Genomic DNA, 27,500 nt, shown 5'->3' on the forward strand with positions numbered 1-27,500 from the left:
TGGACTAATTGCACTGGACTGTGGCCCACTCCCTAGACTGTGGCGATATGTACCCCTGACAGTCCAAAGATGTGCAGCGTAGGTGGATTGGCTGTGCAAAATTGCCTAAAGTGTTCAGGGATGTGTAGATTAGTTGGGTTATAGGGGATGGGTCTGGGTGGGATGTTCTGAAGTTCGGTGTGGACCTGTTGGTCCAAAGGGCCTGTTTCCACACTGTAGGTATTCTAATGCTAAAAAAAATCTGCCATGTTCTTCACAGTGTTTTTAATTTCTGAATTATTCTAATTATTTCCTCCATTTCATACAGAGGGCTAAATCTACTTCATAAATTAAGGCTTGTCGCAGGTAATTTGACTTAAGTATCATCTGAAGCAATGTGCGATTATTATCAACTCAATCATTTTACACTTTCCAGCAGCATTTACTGGATGGCAACTGGGAGAAGAGAGTTAAGTGATAGAGTCTAGAGACTCAAGCAAATGCTGCGAAGACATTGGTTCAAATCCCAACATGATATTTGGTGGAATCTAAATTCAATTAATAAATCCAATTGACTAAGACAAGGTCTGAAATTGAATGATAGTTTCATTACTGGTGACTAAAAAGACAGTCATTGATTGCCATTAAAACCCCATCTGGTTCATGAATCCAGTTAAGGCAGGAAATCTACCATACAAACCTAATTTTGTCTGCCTGTAATTCCAGGTCCATGGCAATGCAGGTGACCCATCAGCTTTCTCAAAGGGCAATCTGAAATGGGTAACCAATGCTGGCCTTTTCAGTGGCACCCACATCCCGTGAGCAAGTGAAGAAAAGGAGCGGAGCTATGCTGAATCAATTGTAACAAACTCACCTTCCAACAAACTCAACACAAAGGAGAAATTAAACATGAGATATCCCTCAACTATATGACTTAATCCACATTGAACAGCAAGTGTACTATTAACTCAGTGAAGAGATTGCTGCATATGTTCATTCAACAGTGAGAATAGATAGTTTCTAATGCAGCTGTCCATCTCCAAAAACTGGAAACCACTTAGAATTAAGTGGAATTTTGCTCTTTCTCCTTCACAGTCCATCCTTTGGGCTCTGAGAATTTTTTTCCACATTTACTGAACAGATTGAAATTGTTCATGAAAATGAGTAAGAGCACAATGATAAGCAGGTCCAAAATAAGATATTTCATTCCAGAGCATATATGTTTATGTGATTACACTCACAATGGTATGAAGTACAGCTGACACCAGTGCTAGTACATTTGACAGTGGAAATCAGCGTTAGCTTCTGCTATTGATCAGTATCAGTCACTCTGCAGCAAAGTCTGTGTAAAAGCAAGCAAAGATGAGGTCAGTTTTGACATTTATGCACACCACAATAAACAAAGGGTAAAATACACAATTATCTAAACTCACAATGAAAGAGTACCCGCTCAGATGAGATACTGCAGATTTATCACATACTATTGAGACAACCCTCAAAAATAAATTAGTGGCTTAAGGAATAATTTTAAAAGAATTGTAACAATCTCCATATTTCTGGTTGATATTAAAATATGACGCAGAGTGGAAGTGAGCTTGACAATCAGAAACCAGGATTTTTGTGAACTAGCACCAGGGCTTCCTTTTTTTTGGATTATATCCAAAAGTGGGAAAGTTTCCAGAAGGAAATCCCACGCTCTACTGAGATAAGAAAGTCCACCAGATTTTCCAACAATAGTTTTATTTAATTTATTCATGGTTCTCATTATTTAAGCCAGTATTTATTGCTTATCCTTATTTACTCAGAGGACGGTTAAGAGTCAATCGTATTCCTGTGGGATTGGGGTCACAGGAAGGCCAGTTAAGGATTTCCTTCCGCTGGGGAAAATTAGTGAACCAGATGGGTCTGTATGAAAATAGAAGTGGTTATATAGTTATCATTAAACCCGGTTCTTTTTCATTCCAGATTTTTTATATGGAATTCAAATTTCAGTATCTGAACCCACAAACCCAGAATATAAACCTGTGGTCTGGTTCACTAGTCCAGTGATATTACTACTACGCCACTGATTAGCTGCCAGGCTCTCTGCCAGGAGGTCTAGCCCACCTGGCAGTCAACCAAAGGACAGCAGGTCCAGAAACAGGCAGTGCCATGGTGGAGACTGGGTCTGCTGCCAGGAAACTTGCCCCAAAGTCCCTAGCCAAGGATTTCCAGAGATGGAATAATTGCTGGTAAAGATAACTGAGATAACAAGATGTAGAGCTGGATGAACACAGCAGGCCAAGCAGCATCAGAGGTGCAGAAAAGCTGAAAAGATTTTCTGAAGAAGGGTCTAGGCCCGAAACATCAGCTTTCCTGCTCCTCTGATGCTGATTGGCCTGCTGTGTTCATTCAGCTCCACACCTTTTATCTCAGATTCTCCAGCATCTGCAGTTCCTACTATCTCTGGAAAGATAACTGTTGTTTAGCTGTGTTTGGGCAAATCACATTGTTAAGGGGAGAGGATCAGAAAGGCAGACATGCAGGTGTCTCTCAGTGCCTAGTCCAGTCCCTAGGCCTTGCACAAATTAGTGCATATGAAGGGACCCTGCATTGCACACCAGCGTTCCACCCTGTCTCTGTCCCACCCCCAAAGCTGGGTTACAAGTTGGGTAGGCTGAGGTTTTCTTGTCCTGCCTGGAACTGAAGTAATTGCAAACTGGGTGGAGTGAGACCTTGAGCTGTTCATCAGTTGACTGTTTAAGGGCATCAGTTAGCAATGGGCGAGGAAATTTCAGCCTGGACCTTCTCCCATCTAGAACTCAATCCCTGTGGTGGCATGTAAGTGGCAGGTATTTCCATGATGCCAACAGTTCTCATTATTTTAACCCACACCTTCCCTGCTGTTTTTCAGAAGAGAATTCCACCATATATTACAGACGTAGGCCAGCATGATTTGGTATGAGGTAAGTAGTTGAAGAGAAAAGAGAAATATGTATTGAATTTAATTCTATCAAGTGCTCTGATCAGAAAATAAATTGGGTATATAATGGAGAAATCCACAAAAACCATCAACAAATTACTTAATAGGGGCAGAGAGATAAATTTTATTACACACTTGTTGGACTGCAACTAAAGTGTTCCGTACCATTCTGGACACCACTATAGGAAGGCTGGGAATGCATTGGAGAAAATGCAGAAGAGGTTTACAGGAAAGTTTCCAGGATGAGAAATTTCAGTTATAATGATAGATTGGAGATTTTGGGATTGTTCTTCTTGGAGAGAAGGCGGCTAAGAGATGATCAAAAAGAAATTTTCAAAATCATGAAGAGACGGGATAGAGTAACTTGGAAGAATCTGTTCCAGTCATAAAAAGATCATGAATAAGGCAGCACAGATTTACAGTGATTTACAAAAGAATTTTCCCTGGAGCACCAGATGCTGAGGGGTGACCTTACAGAGGTTTCTAAAAGCATGGTGGGCATGGACAGTATAAATTGACCAGGTCTTTTCCCCAGGGTGGAGGAGTCCAAAACTAGAGGGCATGGGTTCGAGATGAGAGAGGAAAAGATTTAAAAGGGATTCAAGGGGCAACATTTTCATGGAGACTGTGGTGCATGTGCGAAATAAGCTGCCAGAGGAAAGGTGGAGGCTGGGACAATAACGACATTCAAAAGGCATCTGGATGGGTATATAAGTAGGAAGGTTTTAGAGGTATATGGGTCAAATGCTAGCAAATGGGACTAGATTAATTTAGGATTTCTGGTTAGCATGGATGAGATGGACCAAAGGGCCTGTTTCTGTGCTGTATATCTCTATGGCTCCTTGACTCTACGTGAATGTGATGTAAGAAAAACATTTGCACACGCTGAGTGGTTTAGGTCTGGAGTGCACTGCCTGGAAGTGCAGTGGAGGCAGATTCATTTGAGGCATTGGATGGCTGTTTTAAAAATATGCAATGTGCAAGTGTAAAAAGCAGGAGCATGGTACTCGGTAATGATATTCTTTAGGAGAGGTAGTAAGGATATGAAGGACTGAATGACCTTCTTCGGCATTGTAACACTTCTGTGACTCTGTGAGAGAAAGGAAGTTATGCTGTTAGGATTTGGCATATCTAATTTTGCTGTTGCAAAATCTTGAAGCACTGGTTCTCCTTCTGCCCTAACACGTATCTATGATTCTTTGTTCCATTGCTTGCTTGTTGCTCTCTATTCCTGTGTCCTTGAACTCCATCTTTTGTTTGCTGATTTGTAAAAGTGGAATTAACAGTCTCTTGCTGAACTGGATTGTTGCAGAACAAATCATTCCATGAACCTTGGTAACCCCAATTCAAATTCTTTAGATTTCCTGTGTGGAAAGCAACATCCAGGGTCATTTCTTTTGGGATAAAAGAGAATGAAAGAGAAAGTCATAGTGGTTTTGGAGCCACTTGCATGTTGTTAGCGGATGCATGATGATCCATGTATAAACAGACTACAATAGTCACAAGTTCATACTCCAAAATTCCAAGAGCTGTGAAGAATATATAGCACTGAACAGTATGCACATTTAATCAGTTAATCCCATTGTTTTACTCCTTGGTTACTCCAATGATAAAGCTCATTTCTAACTGGACTCTTGACATATTTGCTTTGTTGTACTGTTTGCTGACACTGTGACAATTATTATCATGAAACAGATTAACTGGAAGTTCAGGATTAATAGCTGAAAGTTTTCTGTAGCTGTTCACACCAGAAAGTGGGCGTGGATGTCTTGCCAACAGAGTAATCACATCATTTAATAGAATCTCAATTGTTTTCAGGGCTCATGTTAATCCCTCAACTGGTAACTTCTTTTTTTGCAGGCCTATTTTCTAACAATCATCATTGCACTGGCAAACAACAGGACAAAGCCAAGTTCCTTGACTTGGTTAGGTCCAGTAGGCCGCAGTCATGTTTGTCCCCTTTGAAGTTTGTAATCTGAATGGAAATGATTTAGCTGTGTAACAAGGAGCAACAACATTGAAATTCCCTGAGACTTCTGGTACTTAGGGTGGAATTTTTCTTTTTTTTGGCAAATTGTTTTTCCAGTTAGATTCATGGCTCACTAGCCAACCATGGCCCATGAAAACTTCTTGTATGAAAATTTCTGTACTGTATTTCACCTCATTAGTTGTACAACAAGTCTTGCCGCTGCACATTTCTTAGAATCATGTGGCAGGTTAAATGGGAACACTTCCCACTGCAGGGACTTTGTGATGGTCAAACCTCTGGTGGTATGTCTAAATCCCAGTTCCACAGCACTTTGGATGATGCAGGCCAGGAACTGCCCTTCTCACTGTGATGCTGCACCTTTATTTCCAGGGAAATGGCAAGTTAGGGTTCGTCAACAAGGAACCTGGAGGCACTGGTGGAAAAGTGGGCGGCGCTGGGACACACTGGCAAAGGAGAACATGCCACCAGACCCAGCCAGCCTGAACTGAAATAACGGCCCAGGTCAGAGCGGGATGCCAGATGAAACAGAATGTACAGCAAGGTTAGGAGATGGTTAATGATCTTCTAGAATCTATAAGGCTAAGTGCCACCACCTTCTCTTAGCTTACACACACAGGGCCACTATTCATGAACCAGACTACAGCTGGAATACTGTGAACAGTTTGGGCCCTTCAGCTAAGAAAATATACACTGCAATTGGAGGTGATTGAGAAAAGGTCCACTTAGGTACGGAAGGATTGTTTTATGAGGAGAGGTTAAGCAGAATGGGCCTGCATTCATTGGAACAGAGAAGAATGAAAGGATACTTACAGAAACATATACGTTTCTTCGTGGACTTGACAGGGTAGATCTGCACACAGATGAGGTGGAATTTCTTGTCTCGTAGGGTTCTGAATCAATGGAATTCTTTACTGTAGAGGCCTATTGAGACTGGACATTAAGTACATTCAAGGCTGAGTTAGACAGATTTTTAATCAATAAGGGCATTTAGGGTTATTGGGATAAGACAGGAAACTGGAGCTGAGGATTATCAGATCAGCCATGATCTCATTGAATGATGCAGCAGGCCCAATGGGCTGCATGGTCTACTTCTAGTACTTTTCTTTACGGTCTTTATTATGATTACTCCAACGCTGCCACTGCACATATCTCTCATCAAAGTTGCTGGACTACAAATCTCACTGCATGTAACATGTTCAACTCACTGGCCCTCGCCCATCACATCCTCACAAAATACTAATGTTATGTTATGCCCTTGACACTTCCTATACACTCAGTGAGGACACATACCACCTCCCCAAATCCTGTATCTCTGCTAAGTGTTCTTGCATCCACTGTCAATATACCCAGTCTCACCTTCCAGGTGAAGCAGAATTTTGTCTGCACTTTGTTCAATATAATCTACTATATTCACTGCTCACATTGCGGTCTCTTCTAACTTGGGAAAACAAAGCAAAGACTGGGAGACTGCTTCACAGAACATCTCCATTCTGTCCACAAAATAACCTTCCTGACCTTCCAGTTGCCTGCCACTTTGCCCACCACTGTGTTCCCTGGCCAACATCTCTGTCTCAGGCCTGCTGCACTGCATCAGGGAAACTTAGCACAAGCTGGAAGAAAACATCTCACTTTCCACTTGGAAACTCTACAGCCTTCTGGACTCAGTATCAAGTTCAACAATTTTAGGGCTTGGGGCACCTTCTCCCATGTCCTTACCTCAACCCCCACACACCGGGCCTTGGTCACAACATTGCACACAACATGTTGTTAGCCACTAAAAGTCCCCATTTGCAGCTATTCATTTGCCTAGGCTGACCATTATCCACTCCTTTGTCTGACTATCCTTCTCTCTCTTTAGGCTCTATTTTCACATATTTTTCACTCCTTAGCCCCTCTCTCCACCCTATTTTCTGCACAGAAAACAGCATTTTCCGAGCCACCATCAGTTCTGAGGAAGGTTCACTCAACACGAAATGTTAACTCTGATTTATCTACACAGATGCTGCCAGACCTGCTGAGATTTTTCAGCAAATTCTGTTTTTGTGCCTATCGTTATTTCATTGAAGGAGAAATTGCTCCACCATTTCTCCACAACATACAGACTGACACCAGTCTGATGTACATTGACTGGTTACACTTGATCTGCAGGACTAACCATGGCTCAGTCCTCAGACTTGAATCAGATGAGTTTCTTAGTTGTCATGGTGCTCCTGACTAACTGTAGTCTTCCTTGGCCTCACGAAGCACTGGTCCCCTTTTCTTTGCAGGCTTGGCCATTTGGTTGAGGCAAATGCAGGGGTTTGCTGCACAAGCTGTTGGCATACGCTGAAAGTGTGACATTGAGATGGCATGATGCCATACAGTGACATGTCCACCGACTTGACTACTCCATATTCCAAGCCTTGACAAGCTGCCTACTTCTCCCTACGTGCCATAAAGGCATGCAAGCCAGAGAGGCTGGCAGCCTCCAAGTCTATGCATAGTGAGAGCTTGCAAAGAATTGAAGCCAAGATCCACAGGCTTAACATGCGTAGATGCATGAGCCACTTATCCCTGCACAAAAAGTAACCTGGCAGAGGCATACATGTCATATGTATACCTCCGCTTCAAAATGAAACCTGAAAGGTTTGAAGTGGTGTGTCAGTTAGTCCAAAAGTAGGAACACTGATTCTGTGAGGCTGGTGGTTTCCCAGCACCAATTTGCGCAGACAAAGGGTGCAAGGCGACAGTATCCATGATGCTTACAGGGAAGTTCTGGTAAAGACTGAGCCACATAAATGCTTAGGCAAACAAACGTCTGCAACCAGGCAACCACTCTGATGTTTTTGTTGGGAATTGGGATTCTCTGTTAGGGAAGGCAGGTAGAATTGCAAGCTGAATTAAAATGGGCTATTAACTCAATGAAAATGCATGGAAATATGACAGTCCCAGCTGAGCGGTGTGACTCTGAACTGACTGAACTTTAAACTTTTGGGGAATATGTAAATTTTCTGCCCCAGTATCAAAGTTCTTATTGTTTTCAGTCTCATCATATTTTTCCACATTTCTTGCCATTGCCCATCCCACTAAAGGGAGTGACAGAGTCTGTCCCTGATGGAAAATTCAAGCATTACATTTTATAATTTCTTATATTTGTAACTTTTTCCACCTGAAGTTGTAAACAAAAATGTAAATGCTGTAGAAGCTTCCTCATGCTTGTTCATTTGACGCACAAATCAAGAACATTGGGTGTTGTTGTTTTGAAAAGAAAACAATTTGCACTCATATATCATGTCTCAGTACACTCTGAAAGCAATGAATAGGGCAGACCTGTCTGTAACAGACCTTAGAATTACTGTCACCTATTCATTGGAGGAATTATTATCCCTGAAAGAATCTGCTAAGAAACAAAAATGATCCAAGCTGAGCACCTCAAATCCATGTTGGACTTCCTCACTATCACCAATGTTGTCCAAGCTCAAGACAAGAAATAAGGAGCGGAGAGGAAACAAAAGACAGAAAAAGAGATGTGGTCAGAGTGGATGAGTCCCAGCTCAGAAGCCCTACTCTGCCATCATCTTACTTGAAGAAGTTTTGTGTGTGAAGTTTTGGGAAGGAACAATGAGATTCGGAATGAACAAAGAAAAACAAACAGTACAGCACAGGAACACACTCTTTGGACCACCGAGACTGTGCCGACACATGATACCTATCCAAAGTAAAAAGCTTTCTCTTCTATGCGGGCTGAATCCCTATATTCCCTGTCCATTCTTATGTCTGTCAAGATGCCTCTTTAACATTGCCATTGTATCTGCTTCTTTCACCTCTTCTGGGAGCGCATTCCAGGCACGTACAATCCCCCATGAAAACAACTTACTTCTCACATCTCCTTTAAACTTACCACCTTTTACTTTAAATCTATGTCTCCGAATAATGAGGGCGGCACAGTGGCTCAGTGGTTAGCACCGCAGTCTCACAGTGCCAGGGAGCCGGGTTCGATTCCACCCTCGGGTGACGGTCTGTGTGGAGTTTGCACATTCTCCCCATGTCTGTGTGGGTTTCCTCTGGGTGCTCTGGTTTCCTCCCACAGTCCAAAGATGTGCAGGTTAGGTGGATCGGCCATGCTAAATTGCCCGTAGTGTTCGGGGTGTTTGGGTTATAGGTGGATGGGTCTGGGGGGGATGCTTCAAGGGGCAGTGTGGGCTTGTTGTGGCCAAAGGGCCTGTTTCCACACTGTAGGGAATCTAATCTAATCTAAATCTAATCTAATCTAATCTGATTGATATTTCTACCCTGGGATAAAAGTTTGTCCATTCTATCCATTCCTCTCATAATTTTGTAAAGTTCTATCAGGTCACCCCTCATCTTTGGATGTTCAAGTAAAAACAAAATAAGTTTGTCCAGTCTCTCCTCATAACTAATACCCTCTAAACCAGACAACATCCTCATAAGCCTTTTCTGTACTATCTCCAAAGCATCTACATTCTCCTGGTAATTTACTAACCAGAACTGTACACAATAATTCCAAATATGACCTAGTTAAAGTTCTATACAGCTGTGATGTGACTTGCCAATTTTTATATTTTGTATCCGGATCAATGAAGGCAAGCATGCTGTATCTACTTGACCACCTTATCCACTTCTTTTGCCATCTTCAGGGAACTGTGGACCTATACGCCTAGATCCCTCTGTATTCAGAATCAGAACTGCACATGCTGTTAAAACATAAAATTGGATTTTATAAGGAGATTACTCCCTGCACCTCTTTCCCCTTAGTCCCCAACTGTAAAGCTGATCTTCAATTGAGATACTATACCGGGTGCAGGAGACTATTCAGCCATAAGGTCAGCGCCAGATCTCCAAATAGGCATCTCATTTAATGTCATTCTCCTATCTTGTTCCTATAACCTTGCAGAGTGTTCCTTTTCAAATAACAGCCTTATTCTTTTTTGATTACCTTAATTGAGATTCTGACTACTCACTGAATGGAAGAGTGTCATTTCTTTATTTTTATCAATAATTTTAAATCTATGCTCTCAGGTTTTTGATTATTTTGTGAGTGAGAGCATTTTCTCCCTGTTTGCTCTGCCCAGATCTCTCATGATGTTAAATATTTCATTACGATCTCCTCTCAACCTTTTTTTAGGAGAGCAGCCCCAGCTTCTCCAATTTATTTTGATAATTGAAATTCCTCATTCTTGGTTCTTTCTCATAAACATTTCTTGCGCTGGTTCCAATATTTTCACATCCTTCCTAGTACAGAGCCCAGAAATGAATGCAATAGTCCAACTGAGATCAAAGTAGTCTCTGAGATAATGGGAACTGCAGATGCTGGCGAATTCCAAGATAATAAAATGTGAGGCTGGATGAACACAGCAGGCCAAGCAGCATCTCAGGATCACAAAAGCTGACGTTTCGGGCCTAGACCCCCTCTCTGTGCCCTGTTCACCAAGGTCTAGATTATTAATATATAACAGGAAAAGCAAGGTTCCAGCATTGGCTCCTTGGGAATTCTGCTACAAACTTCTCCCAGCTTGATAAATACTTATTAACCATTAATTTCCCTGTTTCCTGTCTGCCCTATCAAGAGTTTCAACTGTTCTCACAGGTCTGTTGTGTGGCACTGTATCAAATGCCTGAATCAAACCTGGAAGTCATTCCACCCTACATCAATAGCTTTGCCCTAATCAAACTTCCCTGTTACCTCATCCAAGAAGTCCAGCAAGTTAGTGAAACATGTCTTTTCCTGAAGAAACTCATGTTGTCTCTCCTTAATTAACCACATTTGTCCATGTGATTACAAATTTTACCCTAATTGTTGTTTTTAATAATACCATGATAACTGAATTAAACTGAATGGACTGGAGTTGCTTGACTTTTACACCCCTTTTTGAACAAGGGCATAATGTTTGCAATTCTCCAGTCCTTTGACACCACTCCTGAGTTTAAACAAGATTGAAAAATTATTGCAAGTGTATACAATTTTAAACCCTTCTAGTAATTGGATGTCCTTTTCTTTCATTATGGCCTAGATAACACTTTTTTCTTCTTGGTAAACTCACATGCAATATATTTGTTTAATACTTTGGCTATTCCCTCAGCATCTATATGTTCATCCCGTTTTGGTCCCTAATCTCTCCAAGTCTCCTTTCAGCACAGTTTTACTGTTTAAGAGCCCATAAAAGACATCAAGATCCCCTTTTATGTTAGTTGCCGGTCTCTTCATTCTCTCTGTTTGCTTCTTTCATTTGCTTTATCACTACCCCTCTGAAGTTTCTATATTTAGCTGTGTTCTCATTTGCATATTCCACCTGACATCTGTCATACACTCACTTCTTATTATCACAATTTCTACTATTTTTCTCATCCAGGGCGTTCTTGATTTGTTATTCAACCTTTCCCTTTTGAGGAAATACACACTGATGGTGCCCAAACCAAACCTTTGTCCAGATTTTGTTTCTGTTGCCAACCTTCATCTCCAATTTATTTGACCAAGATCTACTCTTACCCATTGCATTTGGCTCTCTGCAAGTTAATTAAGTTAACAACGGATTGTTCATTATCCTTTTTCATTGTTACCCTAAACCTTCAGATGCAGTGATCATCATCCTCCAAATGTTTTCCAATTTACACATATCAACTTGTATCTCCTCATTCACTCGATCCAGGTCTGGCAATTCTCCCATTCTCACTGGACTGGAGACATAGGGCAATTGGAAATATCCTGAACAGAATCTAATATCTCTTGTCCTCTCAGTCCCATACACTACGACTATCCCAGTGTATATTGGATAATTAAAATCCCTCTTTTTAATTATTCTATAATATTTGCATCAGTCTGTACATTCCTTGAAAATATGCTCCCCTAAACACTTCACACTGGTGCTCTGTAGATTATGCCTCTTTCTTGAAACAACCTGCAGTGGATGTTGAGCTACCTCCAAGTGCAGAGTCTTCAGAAAATCGGAAGAAGAGTCCCGACCTGAAACCCGACCCGTTAAGCTTTCCTCTGATGCTGCTTGGCCTGCTGTGTTCATCCAGCAACACACCATGTTATGTAAGTTTACCTGTGTAAGCTTGAACTTCATCAGGGATTGAGGGTAGCAGGCATGGGAGGGGTGGAGGGCCTGGTCATTTCTGGAGTGTCCTGAGAGGAGTTTTTGGGGGTGCCTGCATGTGGTTTCTCCTCAGGCTAGGCACCTCTGGGCATCACCCTGTTTCCTTATGGAGAAGGGCCACCTGGAGTAGAGTTAAGTTCCCTTATCCCTACTGTTGCCTTGCCATTGGTGCTAAACTCAGTTTACTGAAAGTCTCTGACAAACATTCCTGTTGCTCCTGTGTTGGCTTGTGCATTTTAGCAAGTTATTAATGGATACCACTATGGGTCTACCCTGCCTGGGTTTGAGAAGTTATCTAGTCTCCAGTAATGCTCCCTGAGTGCCATATACCTGTCTTTTCTCTCTCAGCCAGCTGTGCAGACATGTCAGTGATGTGTTTCCCATTTATGTCACCAACTCTCCTCTAGCTAACACACCCACTGAGTTATCAGTATCTGAAGGGTATAGGAAATAGCATCCCGATGCTTCCTCTGAGAGAACTGTACCTCCTTCTGGAGGAGGAGAAGTTGTTGGCTCGATGATTTGTGTGCAGGAGTAATGAAGTCTTGCTTCAATTGTATAAGAACTTGGATAGACTGCATTTGGGGTGCTGTGTGCTGTTTTGGTAACCTTATCTCAGGAAAGATATTATGACCATAGAAGGAGAACATCAGAAGATGTTGGGACTGCACAATGATGAGAGATTAAGCAAACTCTTGACTGTATTCTTTACAGTTTCAAAGAATAAGACGTGGTCTCATTCAAATTTACAAAAGCACGTAAAGAGATAAACAGGATAAATGCAAATAAGACACATAATTTAAAAGTAAGGAGATGTCACTTAGGTCCGAGGTGAGGAGTTTTTTTTGTTTACTCAGAGTGTTGTGAACCTTTGAAATTCTCCACCATAGAGGGCTGCAGAAACTCAGTCTTTGAAAATGTTTTAAGTGAAAATTGATAGACTTCTGATTACCAAGCTCGGAATAGAATCTTATGTGGATGGGTAAGAGGCATTGAAGCAGTCAATAAACCATGACCTTATTGAATGGCAGAATAGGTTGGATGGGCTGAATGGCCTAGTCCTGTTTGTACGTTCTATGTCTTCTGAGGGGCTGGTGTCTTCAGGATGGAGGCTATGTGTAGGTCTCTCATGATTGCAGAAAACAAAGGCGGTATAAGTTGTGAATTGGGGTAAAAGTTTGAACATGTTAAGAATGCATTCACAATGGTAGTAAATAGACAGAAACACAGCACTTGACAATGAAGTTTACTTTGTTGCCAGGACATGAAAGTTTCACCTTCACAATCTGAACAGTCACTGTCTTCTCCTGCTAAGGTAGGGATTCTCTCCTCACAGAGGTTGAGCAAATTCATGTTGAGAAATCTATAGCCAATCTTGACCCTTTCTGTCCCCTTGTGGAGCAGTTAGAATGAAACAAGGACATGGACTGAATGAGATGATAGTGGCTGGCACAGTTCTTTTTGGCAATACAGGTTGAAGAAAGATGATGAAGTGTTCTGAGAGAGCAAGCAGAAAATGCATTTAACCTTGTAAGGGCAAGGAGAGTTGAAACTATTTTTATTGAAAAATAACATTCTGATGAAACATTAATGTAAATTGTAATTTGTATCTAAATAGTTTCTATGATTGTGTTCTGCAATATTTAATTAAAATTCATCTTTAGAGTATGATGACCTAATAAAAATGATTAAAAATGTTGCTCATCATAGATCACTAATACTACTTGGCTAAGTTCTTATTCCCATTGCAGCTTCTAGTTGTAAAAAGATACCAGATGCAGTTATTAATATCACCAAGTAGGTTGGGTGTGGGCTTTAGCAAGTTCAATATGAAGACAGCTTGTTGTGAATGAGGTAGATGCTGCAGACAGTTGCCAATGTATATATAGTTTGGACCTGGCATATCTTGTGTCAATACAGCATCCTTACATTAGGCACCAAATTCTAGGCTTACTTGAGCTACCTTAAATATATGTATATCGTTTCAGCTAAATTAACAAGTAAATGGAGACTAAGAAAAGAATTCATTTTTCATAAATATCCACAAAAAATGGTTTGACTGTTTTATACAGAAACAATAGATCAAATGCATGCAGAAAAAGCACCAGAGTCGTTTTTGTTAAGCATTACCTACAGTCAGCCAATGAATAGGTCATTTTTATAAAGGGGAGCATAGGAGTAACCTGAAAAATCCAAATTAAACAGCTCCTTATTAGCATAAATGAAAAGCTAATGTAGCGTTGTTCACGCATTGGCTGTTACAACACTCTAACTAAATCATTTTGAAGTACAGTAGCATGTACCAAAGAATATCATTTGTGCAGACAGGAAATGGTATGAGAAAATATCTTAATCATGTCAATGCCATTATAGAACATAGAACATTACAGTACAGTACCGGCCTTTCGGCCCTCGATATTGCACCAACCGGGCATACCGATCTCAAGCCCATCTAACCTACACTATTCCATGTACGTCCATATGCTTATTCAATGACGACTTAAATGTACCTAAAGTTGGCGAATCTACTATCGTTGCAGGCAAAGTGTTCCATTCCCTTACTACTCTCTGAGTAAAGAAACTACCTCTGACATCTGTCCTATATCTTTCACCCCTCAATTTAAAGCTATGCCCCCTCGTGCTCGCTGTCGCCATCCTAGGAAAAAGGCTCTCCCTATCCACCCTATCTAACCCTCTGATTATTTTATATGTTTCAATTAAGTCACCTCTCAGCCTTCTTCTCTCTAATGAAAACAGCCTCAAGTCCCTCAGCCTTTCCTCGCAAGACCTTCCCTCCATACCAGGCAACATCCTAGTAAATCTCCTCTGCACCCTTTCCAAAACTTCCATATCCTTCTTATAATGCAGTGACCAGAACCGTACACAATACTCCAAGTGCGGCCGCACGAGAGTTCTGTACAGCTGCAGCCATTGATGAACTGTTGATTTGAAGACTGGTACTCTAGATATAGCATTGATATAGCTGAAGCACATTTTTATACTCATTAATTATGCTGCTTTGAATTACATCTAATAGTAAATATCAATATTCTTCCTGATGAGCAGGTATTAGAGAAGTCAACAATGTGTTGGAGAGAAAAAGAGACTTGCAATTAGATAATACTTTTCACAATCACTGGATGTCTCAAAGCTCTTTACAGCCAATGAAGTACTTTTCAAATACAGTCACTGTCGTAATGCAGAGAATACAACAACTAATTTTCTGCACAGCAAACTTCCACTAACAGCAATGTGGTGATGACCTAATAATCTGTTTGCTGTGATAGTGATTGAAGATTAAATTTTGAACAGGGCACTGGGGATAATTACCTACCAACTTATCTGAAGTCGTGCCAGGGAATCTTTTTCCTCCACTAGAAAGAACAGACAAGAGTTCAGTTTAACCTCTTAAATGAAAGACAACACCTCCACTGGTGCACCAGTACAGTATAGCACTACAGTGTCAGCCTAAAAGTTTGCACTCAACTCCTTTGTAACATTTGAGCTGCAAACCTTCTGACCCAGACACTAAAATATTACCAACTGAACCATTTCTGACAGACAGAGGCAGCAATTTGGTAACATAATTGGTGTGAGAGGAAAAGCTGTTACTACATCTGAAATATTTCTTACAGAATCCTGACCAAAGCCAACTAATTTTCATTCTTAGTAGTCTGTGGTGGAGTGATCTTTCTACACTGTGACTCTTGGCAGCCAACTTTCTTATATTTCTATGTAGGTGCAAAGCAAGCACTGCATAGCAGAAGTTGCTTGTGTCAGAAAATTGATAAACTAAGCCAAGCTCATTAATATACATTGGCAAAGCACCAGTCAGATGTGATGGGCCTCCAGTGGATACATGTCTGCCCTCAGCAGGATGCCAGAAGTTGCTGAAAGAAGGAAGAAATTGATAACTGGCAAAACGTTTTGCTGATAGACAGCAGCATCGAAAGTTATAATGAGCAGATGAAAATGTAGATTTGAAAACACAAACTGATCAACCATGATCTTATTAAATGGTGGAGCAGGATCAAGTGACTGAAGGTCTACTTCTGGTTATATTTCATATGCTCATGAAACTGGGCTTTTTGACTTTTTCAGTGGTCTGGCTGCCTTGGTTTACACATTATTTACATATTGCTTGGAATTATTTCCTACTGCCATCCTCAATTAGTCTTGATTACTGACTCTGTTGTCAAATAGTTAAGTCCGAGAAAAAGGTGTCTTGTTTGGATTATGAGACTTTCAAAATGCTCTATAAAAAGTGAAAAAGTTCAGTGAAGTATATTTCTTTCAGCATCACTTCAAATTAGCTGGCACTGTGATCCAAAATAACCGCAGGAATTTACAGATCACATAAATGTAAACGGCCTGCTACAAAGCAAATGACAGCAGTGTCAGGAAGAAGTTGTGATTTTTTAAATGTTCTTCTCAGGGTGGGGGTGTCATTGGTCAGGCTCGCTGATGCACCACCAGCTTTAGTTGCTCTGAGAGATGGTGGTGCACGTTCTAGTTAAACTGCAGGTAGTGTTGAATGAATTGAATGTCTAGCCACTGCAGACCACAGTAAAAAGCCAGTAATGTTGGTGCGGAACTAGCTGCATTGACTAGCTGAATAGCACAGCAGATTTCTTTCCTGAAGGGCATCAGTGCACCGGATCAGTTTTGTCTGACTATCCAATGCCATCTTCGTCACCATGTTTACTACTATCCACTTTTTATCTCCCTCCATGGACTCGCCTCAGTTATCAGCACCAATTCAACTAATTCAGAATATCTCAATCAGGCATATCGAGTGATATGAATGTTAGAGATAGGGCCCATCGATAAGTTGAGGCCTCAATGTTTATCACTTTCCTTAAGTTGCTTTCTAAAAGGAAGCAATGGAACAGTTTGTAGCTTCCTGGGCATGCATTCTTGATGAGCATCACAGGAAAGATAAAGCAAGCATTGTCAGTTTGATCCTGTGCTACAGCAAGTGCTACAGAAGTAGGCCCCTTGCAGCAACTTACCAAGTCCTTGAAGAAAGGAAAGTCTTGAGTTGCCTTTTCTGCTCACATAGACCAGATCAGCTTCTGCCAAAGTGCTTTTACTAAGATTATGCAAAAGAATGTACAAACAACCATAGCATTCAATGAGCATTAAGAAAGGTAAGTTTTTTTTACTGCAGCAGACTATTAAGGCTAAGTCATTCAATTTATTCAATGCTGAGATAGACCACATTTTTAAATCAGTGAGGGAATCAAGGGTTAAAGGAAAAAAGCAGGAAAGCGGAGTTGAGGGTTATCAGATGAGCCAGGATCTCAGTGAATGGAAGAACAAGCTCAGTCGGCCGAGTGGCCCATTTCTATTCCCGTCTTATGATTTTATTACGTTCATTATAGTACAGAGAGACCTCATAAATGAATATCTGCGTGACAACAGTGCAGCAGAGAATGTAATAATTGTCAAGGTAAGAAAACAGACCCAGTGGAAGATATGCATCTGAGAAAAGTTAGGATGTTTCAGTGCTCACTGTTACTTCGCACTTTGCTGCAAGTAAGGGGAAGACATTGTCAAGTGTAGTGGTAAGTCTTCAGTGCTAGTTTCGCTGATAAGTCCATTTTTAATTTCGCTGTCAGCTGCTTTAAATTTCTCAGGCAGTGTTTTGACTATTTTTCTTTGGATTCTCTGTATCCACTCCAAACCGATCCCTTTTCCAAAGTAATGTTAAGCACAATACATAAGTCTAGAGACTTTGCCAAAGCTTGGTTGATACTAGAGATGACGTCTGACCTGTCCAATTTAGATGCATTGCAAAATAACGTCCATGGTGTTTCAATAATTGCCCTGATACATCCACAGCCTATTTACATATCCTGTAAAAGTAAAATACTGCAGATGCTGAGAATCTAATATAAAAAGAGATAATACTGAAGAAACTCAGCAAGTCAGGCACAATCAGTGGAAAGAGGAAGAGAGTTAACATTTCAAGTCTGATCTGATTCTACGTCCAATAAAACATCCTGCATTTTCTCTGTTTAGTAGTTACATTGCCTATCTGCTGTTGTGCTGGATAACACAAGGAAGAATTAGGTAGCTGTGACATCCAAGGAGACAACTTTGCAATCTGACAGTGCAAACAGGATCTGAACTGTTGCAAAATTAAGCACCGTGGTTATAGTTTGGGCATGTATTATGTATTTGCATATGGGATAATACTGGGTGCAAACTACCTATGCATTGATCGAGTAAAATTCCTTTTGATCCATATAAAGAGCCGGCAGTGTCACCTATTCAGGCTTGTATTTTTAAATATCCCAGTGCTTGCCTCAAGACAGAATAGAAAAAGACACCAAAAAGGCAGTCTCTCTCTCTCTCTCACACACACTCTCCATATTAAATCGGCAAGTTTGAGCTTGGTCTCTTGGTGAGCCACCCAGTCATCACAGACAGAATGTTGAGAACAACTCCGCAGCTGCTGATTCCATAACAGATATAAATCATTCATTGAATATTAAACTGAGTAGACCCCAAATCCTCTAGCTTTTCTTTTGTTGGATTCTAAAAGGACTGCTTAATCCAACCTCCCATTCTATTAATCTGTGTCTGTGTGTATGTGTGTGAGAGAAGTTTGAGTGCACATGTACATGAAAGTGTGAACATTATTATCTTTCTTTGACTGGATTAAATACAATAATTATTGTTTTTAATTTATACGAGAAAACTTGTCTTTTATATTCCCAGCATTTATATAGTTAATCACTCACTGAAAGGCAATAATGTTCCTCTAAAAATATTTGTAGAAGCTAAAGTAGGAGTGTAAAAAGAGTGTCATAACACCCATCCTTACATGATCATAACTGTCCACTCAACAAAAAGATGCAGATAGCTGTGTACAAACATAGAGAATGAACAGAGAAGCCTAGGAGTTCAAATATAAAATTTCTTGAGGGTGAGAGTATAAGCAGAAAGAAGTATTTTAAAAAACCCAAGCATTTATGTTTTAGAAGTATGGCTGTGGAGCATAAAATAAAGGAAGAGATAATAAATTAGCTAAAGCAATGTTTCAACTGCAATTACACGTGTTATTTTAATAACGCCATGTAATAAAAGCATTGAAGCCATTGCAATTTACCAAAATGATGCTAGAAATTAAAGATGCCTATTTTCAAAAGTAAAAATAAAAGATATTAAACCTATTTCCATTTAAAATGCAATATGAATTTTAAAAATTAATTCTTATTAAAATTAAGATTAGTTTTAACAAATCTATTTCAAGAGAAAAATGCTATTGTAAAGTATGCAATGCAGAATTGTGAATTTAACACTGTAAATTAATGAGCAAGAAGATTAAAATAAATTCCTGTAAATAGAAGGTTTTAGAGGCTTGGAATGATTGAGGTGAATACCATTGAACTTCTTAGGGGAAAAATAAGAAATATTTGAATGAAACAGAAGGCATTAGGGAGATACCAGTGTTGTGGGGTTAGTTCAGTTGACAGACAAAACAGGCTATTGCTCTAAGGCGCTTATATGAATTACAGGGAGAGATAGGCAGAGAGGGGAATTCAACAGACAAAATATGAGAAAATGGAACTGAAAATTGGAAAATGCATAAAAGGAGGAATGAGGAAAGCCTTGGCAGAAAGGACCAGATAGATCAAACAAAATGATGAAAAGAAGGAACAAGATAAGGGGGATAAATAAAAGGGAAGAAGAGGTCCAATAAATAAGAGAAAAAAATTAAGAAAGGAAATGACAAAGACAACAAAATAACACAGGGACAAGTAGAATGAGAGCCAAACACAAAAAGGAAGGGTACAACATGGATATGGAAACATGGGAATGTAATAATGAAGTACAGAGGGCTTTTGATTCAGACAGTCGCAATTTTCTGAACAAAAAAATCAGAGAGAAAGATCTTAAAAAGTCATTTTGATATTTTGTGTTTCAAATGTATTCATGGTGTAATTATGGTTGATACGGGTTAGAATAGCAGTAGGTCATATTTGAAACTTCTGACACTTGCTAATATACTAATTCTACCATAGACCCTTCATTTATAGAAGGTCAAACACCCAATCCTGAAAAGCTTCACATCTGGGTCTCTCATTCAATACAACCCCACATCTTCCTCAAGCAAATAAATACTCAGAGGCATAATTGCAATAGCCGATGCAAAACAACAACTTAGAGCAATCCAAATTTGAAATTGATGTACACTTGGTTATATACGTTATTTTGCAAAAAAAAACATCGAAAATGATCTACTAATCATTGGTGAAAAATTCCAGAAACAAATGCAATAGAAGCAAATTATTCAATCACCATGAATGAACGGATCTAATTATGAACAGATGTAATAATGGAATATGATCTCCAAGTTACAGTTCAATATCCCAGAATTCCATGTCATAAAAATGGAATCTGAGTTATTCAGTCACTGTAAACTAATGGCCTTGCTTATAATAATTTGATAGCATCCACAGTATTTACACAGAGTTGCTATGTCAATGTGACATACATTTTGAAATGGAAAGTTTCAATGCAGACTTCAAATTTCAGTTTTAAAATGATTATGTTTCTGAGGGCAATTTATTAAATGAAATTTTGTTAAACTGATCAGGGGAGTAGATAAAGAAACTTTCATTTAATGAAAAAAATCACCAGCCTGGAATTCCTTGGGGATCTAAAATATCACTAGACATGTTGTTTGGATAAGTGTTTCCAATTTAAATAGGACAATGTTTCAAACAGTGTTGTTGGGTAGTAGAGAAAGCAGGAAGTGTGTTGGTCCATTTCTATCAGTGGATTTACAATTTCAGCCTTATCTGGCTGGTATGCCGAAACAGCTAAAATATATCGTCCCACATATTTTCAGAACTGTATTTTAAATAATTATTAATAAAAATGAGATGTTTTAACTATAACTGATGATGTTTTGAATGTGGAGAATCCTGCTGAAAATAATTCACTAATGCTCAAAGCTTGGAGGAAGTATTTGTATTTTTACTGTATTGTTATTCAGATGATTGTATTTTTGATGTATATTTCATATTACTGCCACAAATGTTGAGCTTTAGAAAATATATATTTTAAAAATGCAAGGCAGATGTAGCAAGCATTCTAAGTACCCCTTGTGTGCAAATTAATGGAGGTCACTATCAGGTTGGTAGACTTTACTGCGTAACTTTTAGATCAACCCAAAATCAAATAAGATAGAAAGAATCCATATTAAGAATTTAAGTATGTGTCTGGTAGGGTAGTATATAATCCATGTGTGCCATAATTTGCATCTATGTTCACAGAACGATGAGTAGTTTATTTTCTGTAAGTCATCTTTACCCTCACATGCATCTAATTTAAATTGCATGGCTCAGTGTCTTTGTTTTAAAACACTTTAAATAGCGTCCTCCAATATGTTAACAAGGCTGTTGCAGATTGGTGACACTAAGAAACTCCATAAAAGAAAAGATGTAATAAATGATGGCAGAGCATGAAGTTGTTATCAAAATGCAAATTAAAAACAAACAGAAACAGTAACAGGATAAATTAGGACCAGTAGAAAGAAACTCTTTAATTTACATAGTGCCATTCATGACTGCTGTCTCAAAGTGTCTGCCAGCCATACAGTCGCTTTCGTAATGTAAGATTTGAGATAACTTCATTTTCCAACAGGTTCACACAAACAACAGTATGATAGTGATCAGATAATCTATTTTTGTGATTGCACACGAGCGTGGAAAAGCATTTAGAGACGGGAAAGTCAAGAAAAATTATTTGTGGGTATTCTTGGTAATTTTGAAAACAGTGTAAGCTGCAAATCTTCAGGACAGCCCATAAGTAATATAAACAGACACATGACAATCTGAACTAGTGATAATAATAATGAGTATTTTTAAAATAGCAATATTTTACAATTGTCAAAGTTTCATGATGCTTCAGCAAGATTTAGGGAGCATAGGATGGGGAAGGAAACTGCAGGGGATGGGCACATTAGAAATGTGGAGCTTATTCAAGGAAAAGCTCGAGTGTGTCCTTGATAAGTATGTACCTGTCAGGCAGGGAGGAAGCTGTAGAGTGCGGGAGCCATGGTTTACGAAGGAGGTGGAACCTCTGGTCAAGAGGAAGAAGGCGGCTTATGTTAGGTTGAGATGTGAAGGCTCAGTTAGGGCACTTGAGGGCTATGAGGTCGCCTAAAGAGAGAGCTCAGAAGAGCCAGGACGAGACATGAGAAGTTGTTGGCAGATAGGATCAGGGTAAACCCTAAGGCTTTCTATAGGTATTTAAGGAATAAAAGAATGACGAAAGTAAGATTAGGCCCAATCAAGGATAGTAGTGGTAAGTTGTGTGTGGAATCAGATGAGATAGGGGAAGCGCTAAATGAATATTTTTCAACAGTATTCACTCTAGAAAACGACAATGTTGTTGAGGAGAATACCGAGATACAGGCTACTAGACTAGGTGGGATTGAGGTTCACACGGAAGAAGGATTAGAAATCCTTCAGAGGGTGATGATAGATAAGTCCCCTGGGCCGGATGGGATTATCCTCAGATCCTCTGGGAAGCCAGGGAGGAGATTGCCGAGCCTTTGGCATTGATCTTTAACTCGTCATTGTCTACAGGAATAGTGTCAGATGACTGGAGGATAGCAAATGTGGTTCCCCTGTTCAAGAAGGGGAGTAGAGACAACCCTGGTAATTATAGACCAGTGAGCCTTACCTCAGTTGTTGGTAAAGTGTTGGAAAAGGTTATAAGGGATAGGATTTATAATCATCTAGAAAAGAATAAATTGATTAGGGATAGTCAGCACTGTTTTGTGAAGGGAAGGTCATGCCTCACAAACCTTATTGAGTTCTTTGAAAAGGTGACCAAACAGGTAGATGAGAGTAAAACGGTTGATGTGGTGTATATGGATCTCAGCAAGGCGTTCGATAAGGTTCCCCACAATAGGCTATTGTACAAAATGCGGAGGAATGGAATTGTGGGAGATATAGCAGTTTGGATCAGAAATTGGCTTGCTGAAAGAAGACAGAGGGTGGTAGTTGATGGGAAATGTTCATCCTGGAGACCAGTGGTGTACCGCAAGGGTCGGTGTTGGGTCCACTGCTGTTTGTCATTTTTTATAAATGACCTGATTGAGGGCGTAGAAGGATGGGTTAGTAAATTTGCAGACGACACTAAGGTCAGTAGAGTTGTGGACAGTGACGAAGGATGCTGTAGGTTGTAGAGAGACATAGATAAGCTGCAGAGCTGGGCTGAGAGGTGGCAAATGGAGTTTAATGCAGACAAGTGTGAGGTGATGCACTTTGGTAGGAGTAACCAGAAGGCAAAGTACAGGGCTAATGGTAAGATTCTTAGCAGTATAGATGAGCAGAGAGATCTCGGTGTCCATGTACACAGATCCTTGAAAGTTGCCACCCAGGTTGACAGGGCTGTTAAGAAGGCATACAGTGTTTTAGCTTTTATTAATAGAGGGATCAAGTTCTGGAACTAAGAGGTTATGGTGAAGCTGTACAAAACTCTGGTGCGGCTGCACTTGGAGTATTGCGTACGGTTCTGGTCACCGCATTATAAGAAGGATGTGGAAGCTTTGGAAAGGGTGCAGAGGAGATTTACTAGGATGTTGCCTGGTATGGAGGGAAGGTCTTACAAGGAAAGGCTGAGGGACTTGAGGCTGTTTTCATTAGAGAGAAGAAGGTTGAGAGGTGACTTAATTGAAACATATAAAATAATCAGAGGGTTAGATAGGATGGATAGGAGAGCCTTTTTCGTAGGATGGTGATGGCAAGCACAAGGGAGCATAGCTTTAAATTGAGGGCTGAAAGATATAGGACAGATGTCAGAGGTAGTTTCTTTACTCAGAGAGTAGTAAGGGAATGGAACACTTTGCCTCCAACGGTAGTAGGTTCGCCAACTTTAGGTACATTTAAGTCGTCATTGGATAAGCATATGGATGTGCATGGAATAGTGTAGGTTAGATGGCCTTGAGCTCGGTATGACAGGTCAGCACAACATCGAGGGCTGAAGGGCCTGTACTGTGCTGTAATGTTCTATGATCTATGTTCTAATAGGAATAGGCTAGGAACTGTTTACCAGGAAAGGGCATTGATGGCAGGACTCTAGATTCGTATAAAATCAGAAAAAAATCTCAAAATCCACAGCATATTTCTATACAGCTTCCGTTGAACATCCTCATTGCGATAGTGAAACAAAGCTAACCATTCCAAAAGACAGATTACCCCCTTGCAAACTTACATCTCACCTAAAGCGGCTGATCAAAGGATTCAAGATAACTCAGTCAATATGACATTTAAAAAAAAACCTATTCAAAGCAAATTACCCCAAGATATCAAGGGCTTTCATACAGTCGTGTAGGAAGCAGTACAGATACAGTTGGTGAAGTCACAGCAGATTCACAACACAAGACAACAGAAAGGACAAGCCTAAAGTGGAGAACTCCTAATTTCCAAAATAAAATCTGCACATTTCAATGGTTTGCAGGAAATTTTGCAAATCAACATATTGAGTCTGAAAAATCTATTGTTATATTCTGATTAAATTGATTGATGGACTGTCGTTAAATATACCCTTTAAATTCTATTAACGGGCATCAATGGTCTGAAACCTGAATGCTCACATTTCATTATTTAAAGGAGGTAGTTCAGAGAAGATTGACAAGGATGATCCCCTATTATAAAGGGATAATCTTATGAACAGAAGGTTAAACAAGTAGGGGTATTCTACTCATTGGAATTCAGAAGAATGAGATAATCTCATTGAAACATATAGGATCCTTAAAGGGCTTCACGCATTACGTGCTAAAAGCACGTTTCTCCTCTTGGGAGAGAATTTGCCCGCTGGTCCTAGCCTCAGGACAATGTGTCGCCAAATTAAGTCTGAGATGTGGTGGACTTTCTTCTTTCAGGAGGGTTGAGAGTCATTGGAGAGCGGTATATATATAGCTACTCAAGGGTTGAACAGCCTACTCCTGTTCCTATGTGTTATGGTTGTACCACAATTACTCGTTTTGGGAAAGCAGCAAACGAAGGTCGGACCATTGCACAAAATTCAACATCCTTATCCTAGTGTAAAGATCTTTCCATGGTACATAATTTTGGGTCATTTGAAATTGCTTAATTCAAATGGAGCAGATTATGAAATTGTGGTCCACCACCAGTAGAGAAGCTTGCTGGATGGGCATCCAGATTTGACATTTAGATGTGCTGGTCAGTGTTCTGAAAATAAGGGGAATTCATAAGAAATCGTGTCCCACATTTTCAGGGTACATTATTGCATTTTCAGGTGACGTTTATTTCCTGAAAATTTATCAGATCTTGCCTTGTCCAAAACAAATACTGTTTATAGTCAAGTCTGTTACGCCCCAAATTCATTCCTCCTGAAGTGGATTTCAATATTCATCTTTACTCCATCTGAAAGATCTGCCTCGGTGTTGGCCAATGTTTATGTGGTATTTGATAACGCAGTGTGTTGTGGGTAAGTCTCAGCTAATCTCTATATCTCCAGGGGCTGAATTCAAGACTTGGAACCCAGGCTTCTACTGCAGGCGATTGCAGCACGTAAGCCACCAGGAATAATATACAATGGGAAAAGGCCACCTAAACTCTCTGTGCCATAACATAACAAGAGTCTGTTACTTTGAAGATCTCTTTGTGGCTTTAATAGGAAAGTAAACATATATTTGTCATACCTAGATAATGCCTTTTGCAACTGGACTAAAGCTCGAATGAGGAAAATCAATTTTACCATTCTCTATTTAATGGCCAAACTGAACTTCGCTGTTGTATTTATAGATAATTTATGAATTAAACATATAAGCAAATGTTTGAACCCGGTAGCTCCTTGGTCCCAATGGCTAAGATACACAGCTTTAGTAAGGCATCAAGGCATTTTTGTTGCTACCGATTCAGGAGTTTAGAAGGGCAGACAATTCTGTTTGTTCACTCTAACGGCATTGTTATCAGGACTTTTCAATATTACCCACTGATGATAATTGTGTTCTAAAATAGAAACTGGCAAACTCTAATTTTGCACAAATATGAATTTTTAAAAACATTTCCAATTTTGATTTATAGTAGAGCTATTTAACAGCATTTACTTTTATATTTTGTAATTAATTCATTCATATTTAGCAGTACTGAGGCATTCAATCTCTCTATGCACATTTCATGTTCATCAGATTAATCTCAGTTGAAATAAAACTTTAAGAAACTCAATAAATCAATGTAGCATCACTCATCAACCAATACATGTTGTTGGGCAATCACAGCTAATTTAAATTAGTATTAGTATGCTTTAGACAAAATGAATAAAGCGACATTTTTCCCCTATTAGTGCGCCTATTAGGGGGACCATTTTGCGGTTCATTAAATGTAGGTTTTCTTCCCAGCACTAAATGAAATGAAAGTGATACAAAGGAATCGGGTTTTTTTTTTGCTGTTCCTTAATAGATTTATTTAAAAAATAGCCACGTTCCAGATCTCTATATTCAAATATAGCACGAACCTGCATCCCACCACTTGAGGGCACGCTATTGCATTCCTGAGCATTGATACTCATACGGCTGTTTCTAAATATAAACCAAACAATAGATCGTTAGCGTACAGTACCTCAAGAATTAAACAATTCTTATCTAGAATATCTATGTATAGAATTGGAGTGCAGACTAAACAACATTACATATTTAATGAACTATTTTAAACAAATGCATATTATCTGCAGATTGCAAGCAAGTTAATCAAATACTGGACTATAATTATGGTTGTAACATATTTTCAAATGTTTTGAAAATATCACACCTGTAACTGCCATTTTGACCACGGAACAATTTGGAAATTAATGGTTTATTTTCGTTTAAAGATATTTGTACGAGGACAAGGTTACAGACTCCTTCCAATTTGCAACTGAACCCGAAAAGGCTGCGTAGACAAGCCAAAACAATTGAAAAACCTCGCTCCTAATGGCATGGAACAGCGGGGGTGGGGCAACGGGAGGGCTGTCATTGCCTCAGTTCAGTGTTACAAACAACCCACCACACCTATTGTTGTTGTGTTCATCGCATTTATTTTACCCTCAAAAAAAGGGTCAAAGGCTACTGAGAATGTTCATGGAAAAGTAAGGCGAGTAAATAAATTCAGTCAGTAGCTATACCAAAATCTCCAAATAGGTGATCAATAACCAGGCCTTGCTTTCTGCACTAAACAACAATAAAAATTTAAACATAAAAATATAAACACTTAAACTGGAGATTTTTTTCAAAGCAAAAGGCTTATTGATGACCAGAAAACAAAATAAAAACAAAATCCAAAAGTGAGCATGCTGGCTCCAATTTGGGAGTACAAAGCTTTTGTTGTTTGTAACTTGGGAGATATATATATAAAAAAAGCACTGTCACGTCCAGTCATGTGAATTAAGCAAAACTAATTTCTTTATTTGATATTTCATCTGACCATACCAGAGGGTTTTCTCA

At 39.6% G+C, this 27,500-nt stretch overlaps 1 long non-coding RNA gene across 1 annotated transcript; it reads right to left on the bottom strand.

The window, feature by feature from the left end:
- Positions 1-5,771: 5,771 nt before the first annotated feature.
- Positions 5,772-27,500, bottom strand: LOC132209568 (uncharacterized). The gene is made up of 3 exons (XR_009445718.1): positions 26,830-27,500; positions 26,537-26,600; positions 5,772-5,861 (listed from the first exon to the last, which is right to left on the bottom strand). It is a non-coding gene; the product is annotated as an uncharacterized LOC132209568 (long non-coding RNA).

The sequence above is a fragment of the Stegostoma tigrinum genome, chromosome 4 (assembly GCF_030684315.1).
Source record: "Stegostoma tigrinum isolate sSteTig4 chromosome 4, sSteTig4.hap1, whole genome shotgun sequence".
Lineage (NCBI taxonomy): Eukaryota > Metazoa > Chordata > Chondrichthyes > Orectolobiformes > Stegostomatidae > Stegostoma > Stegostoma tigrinum.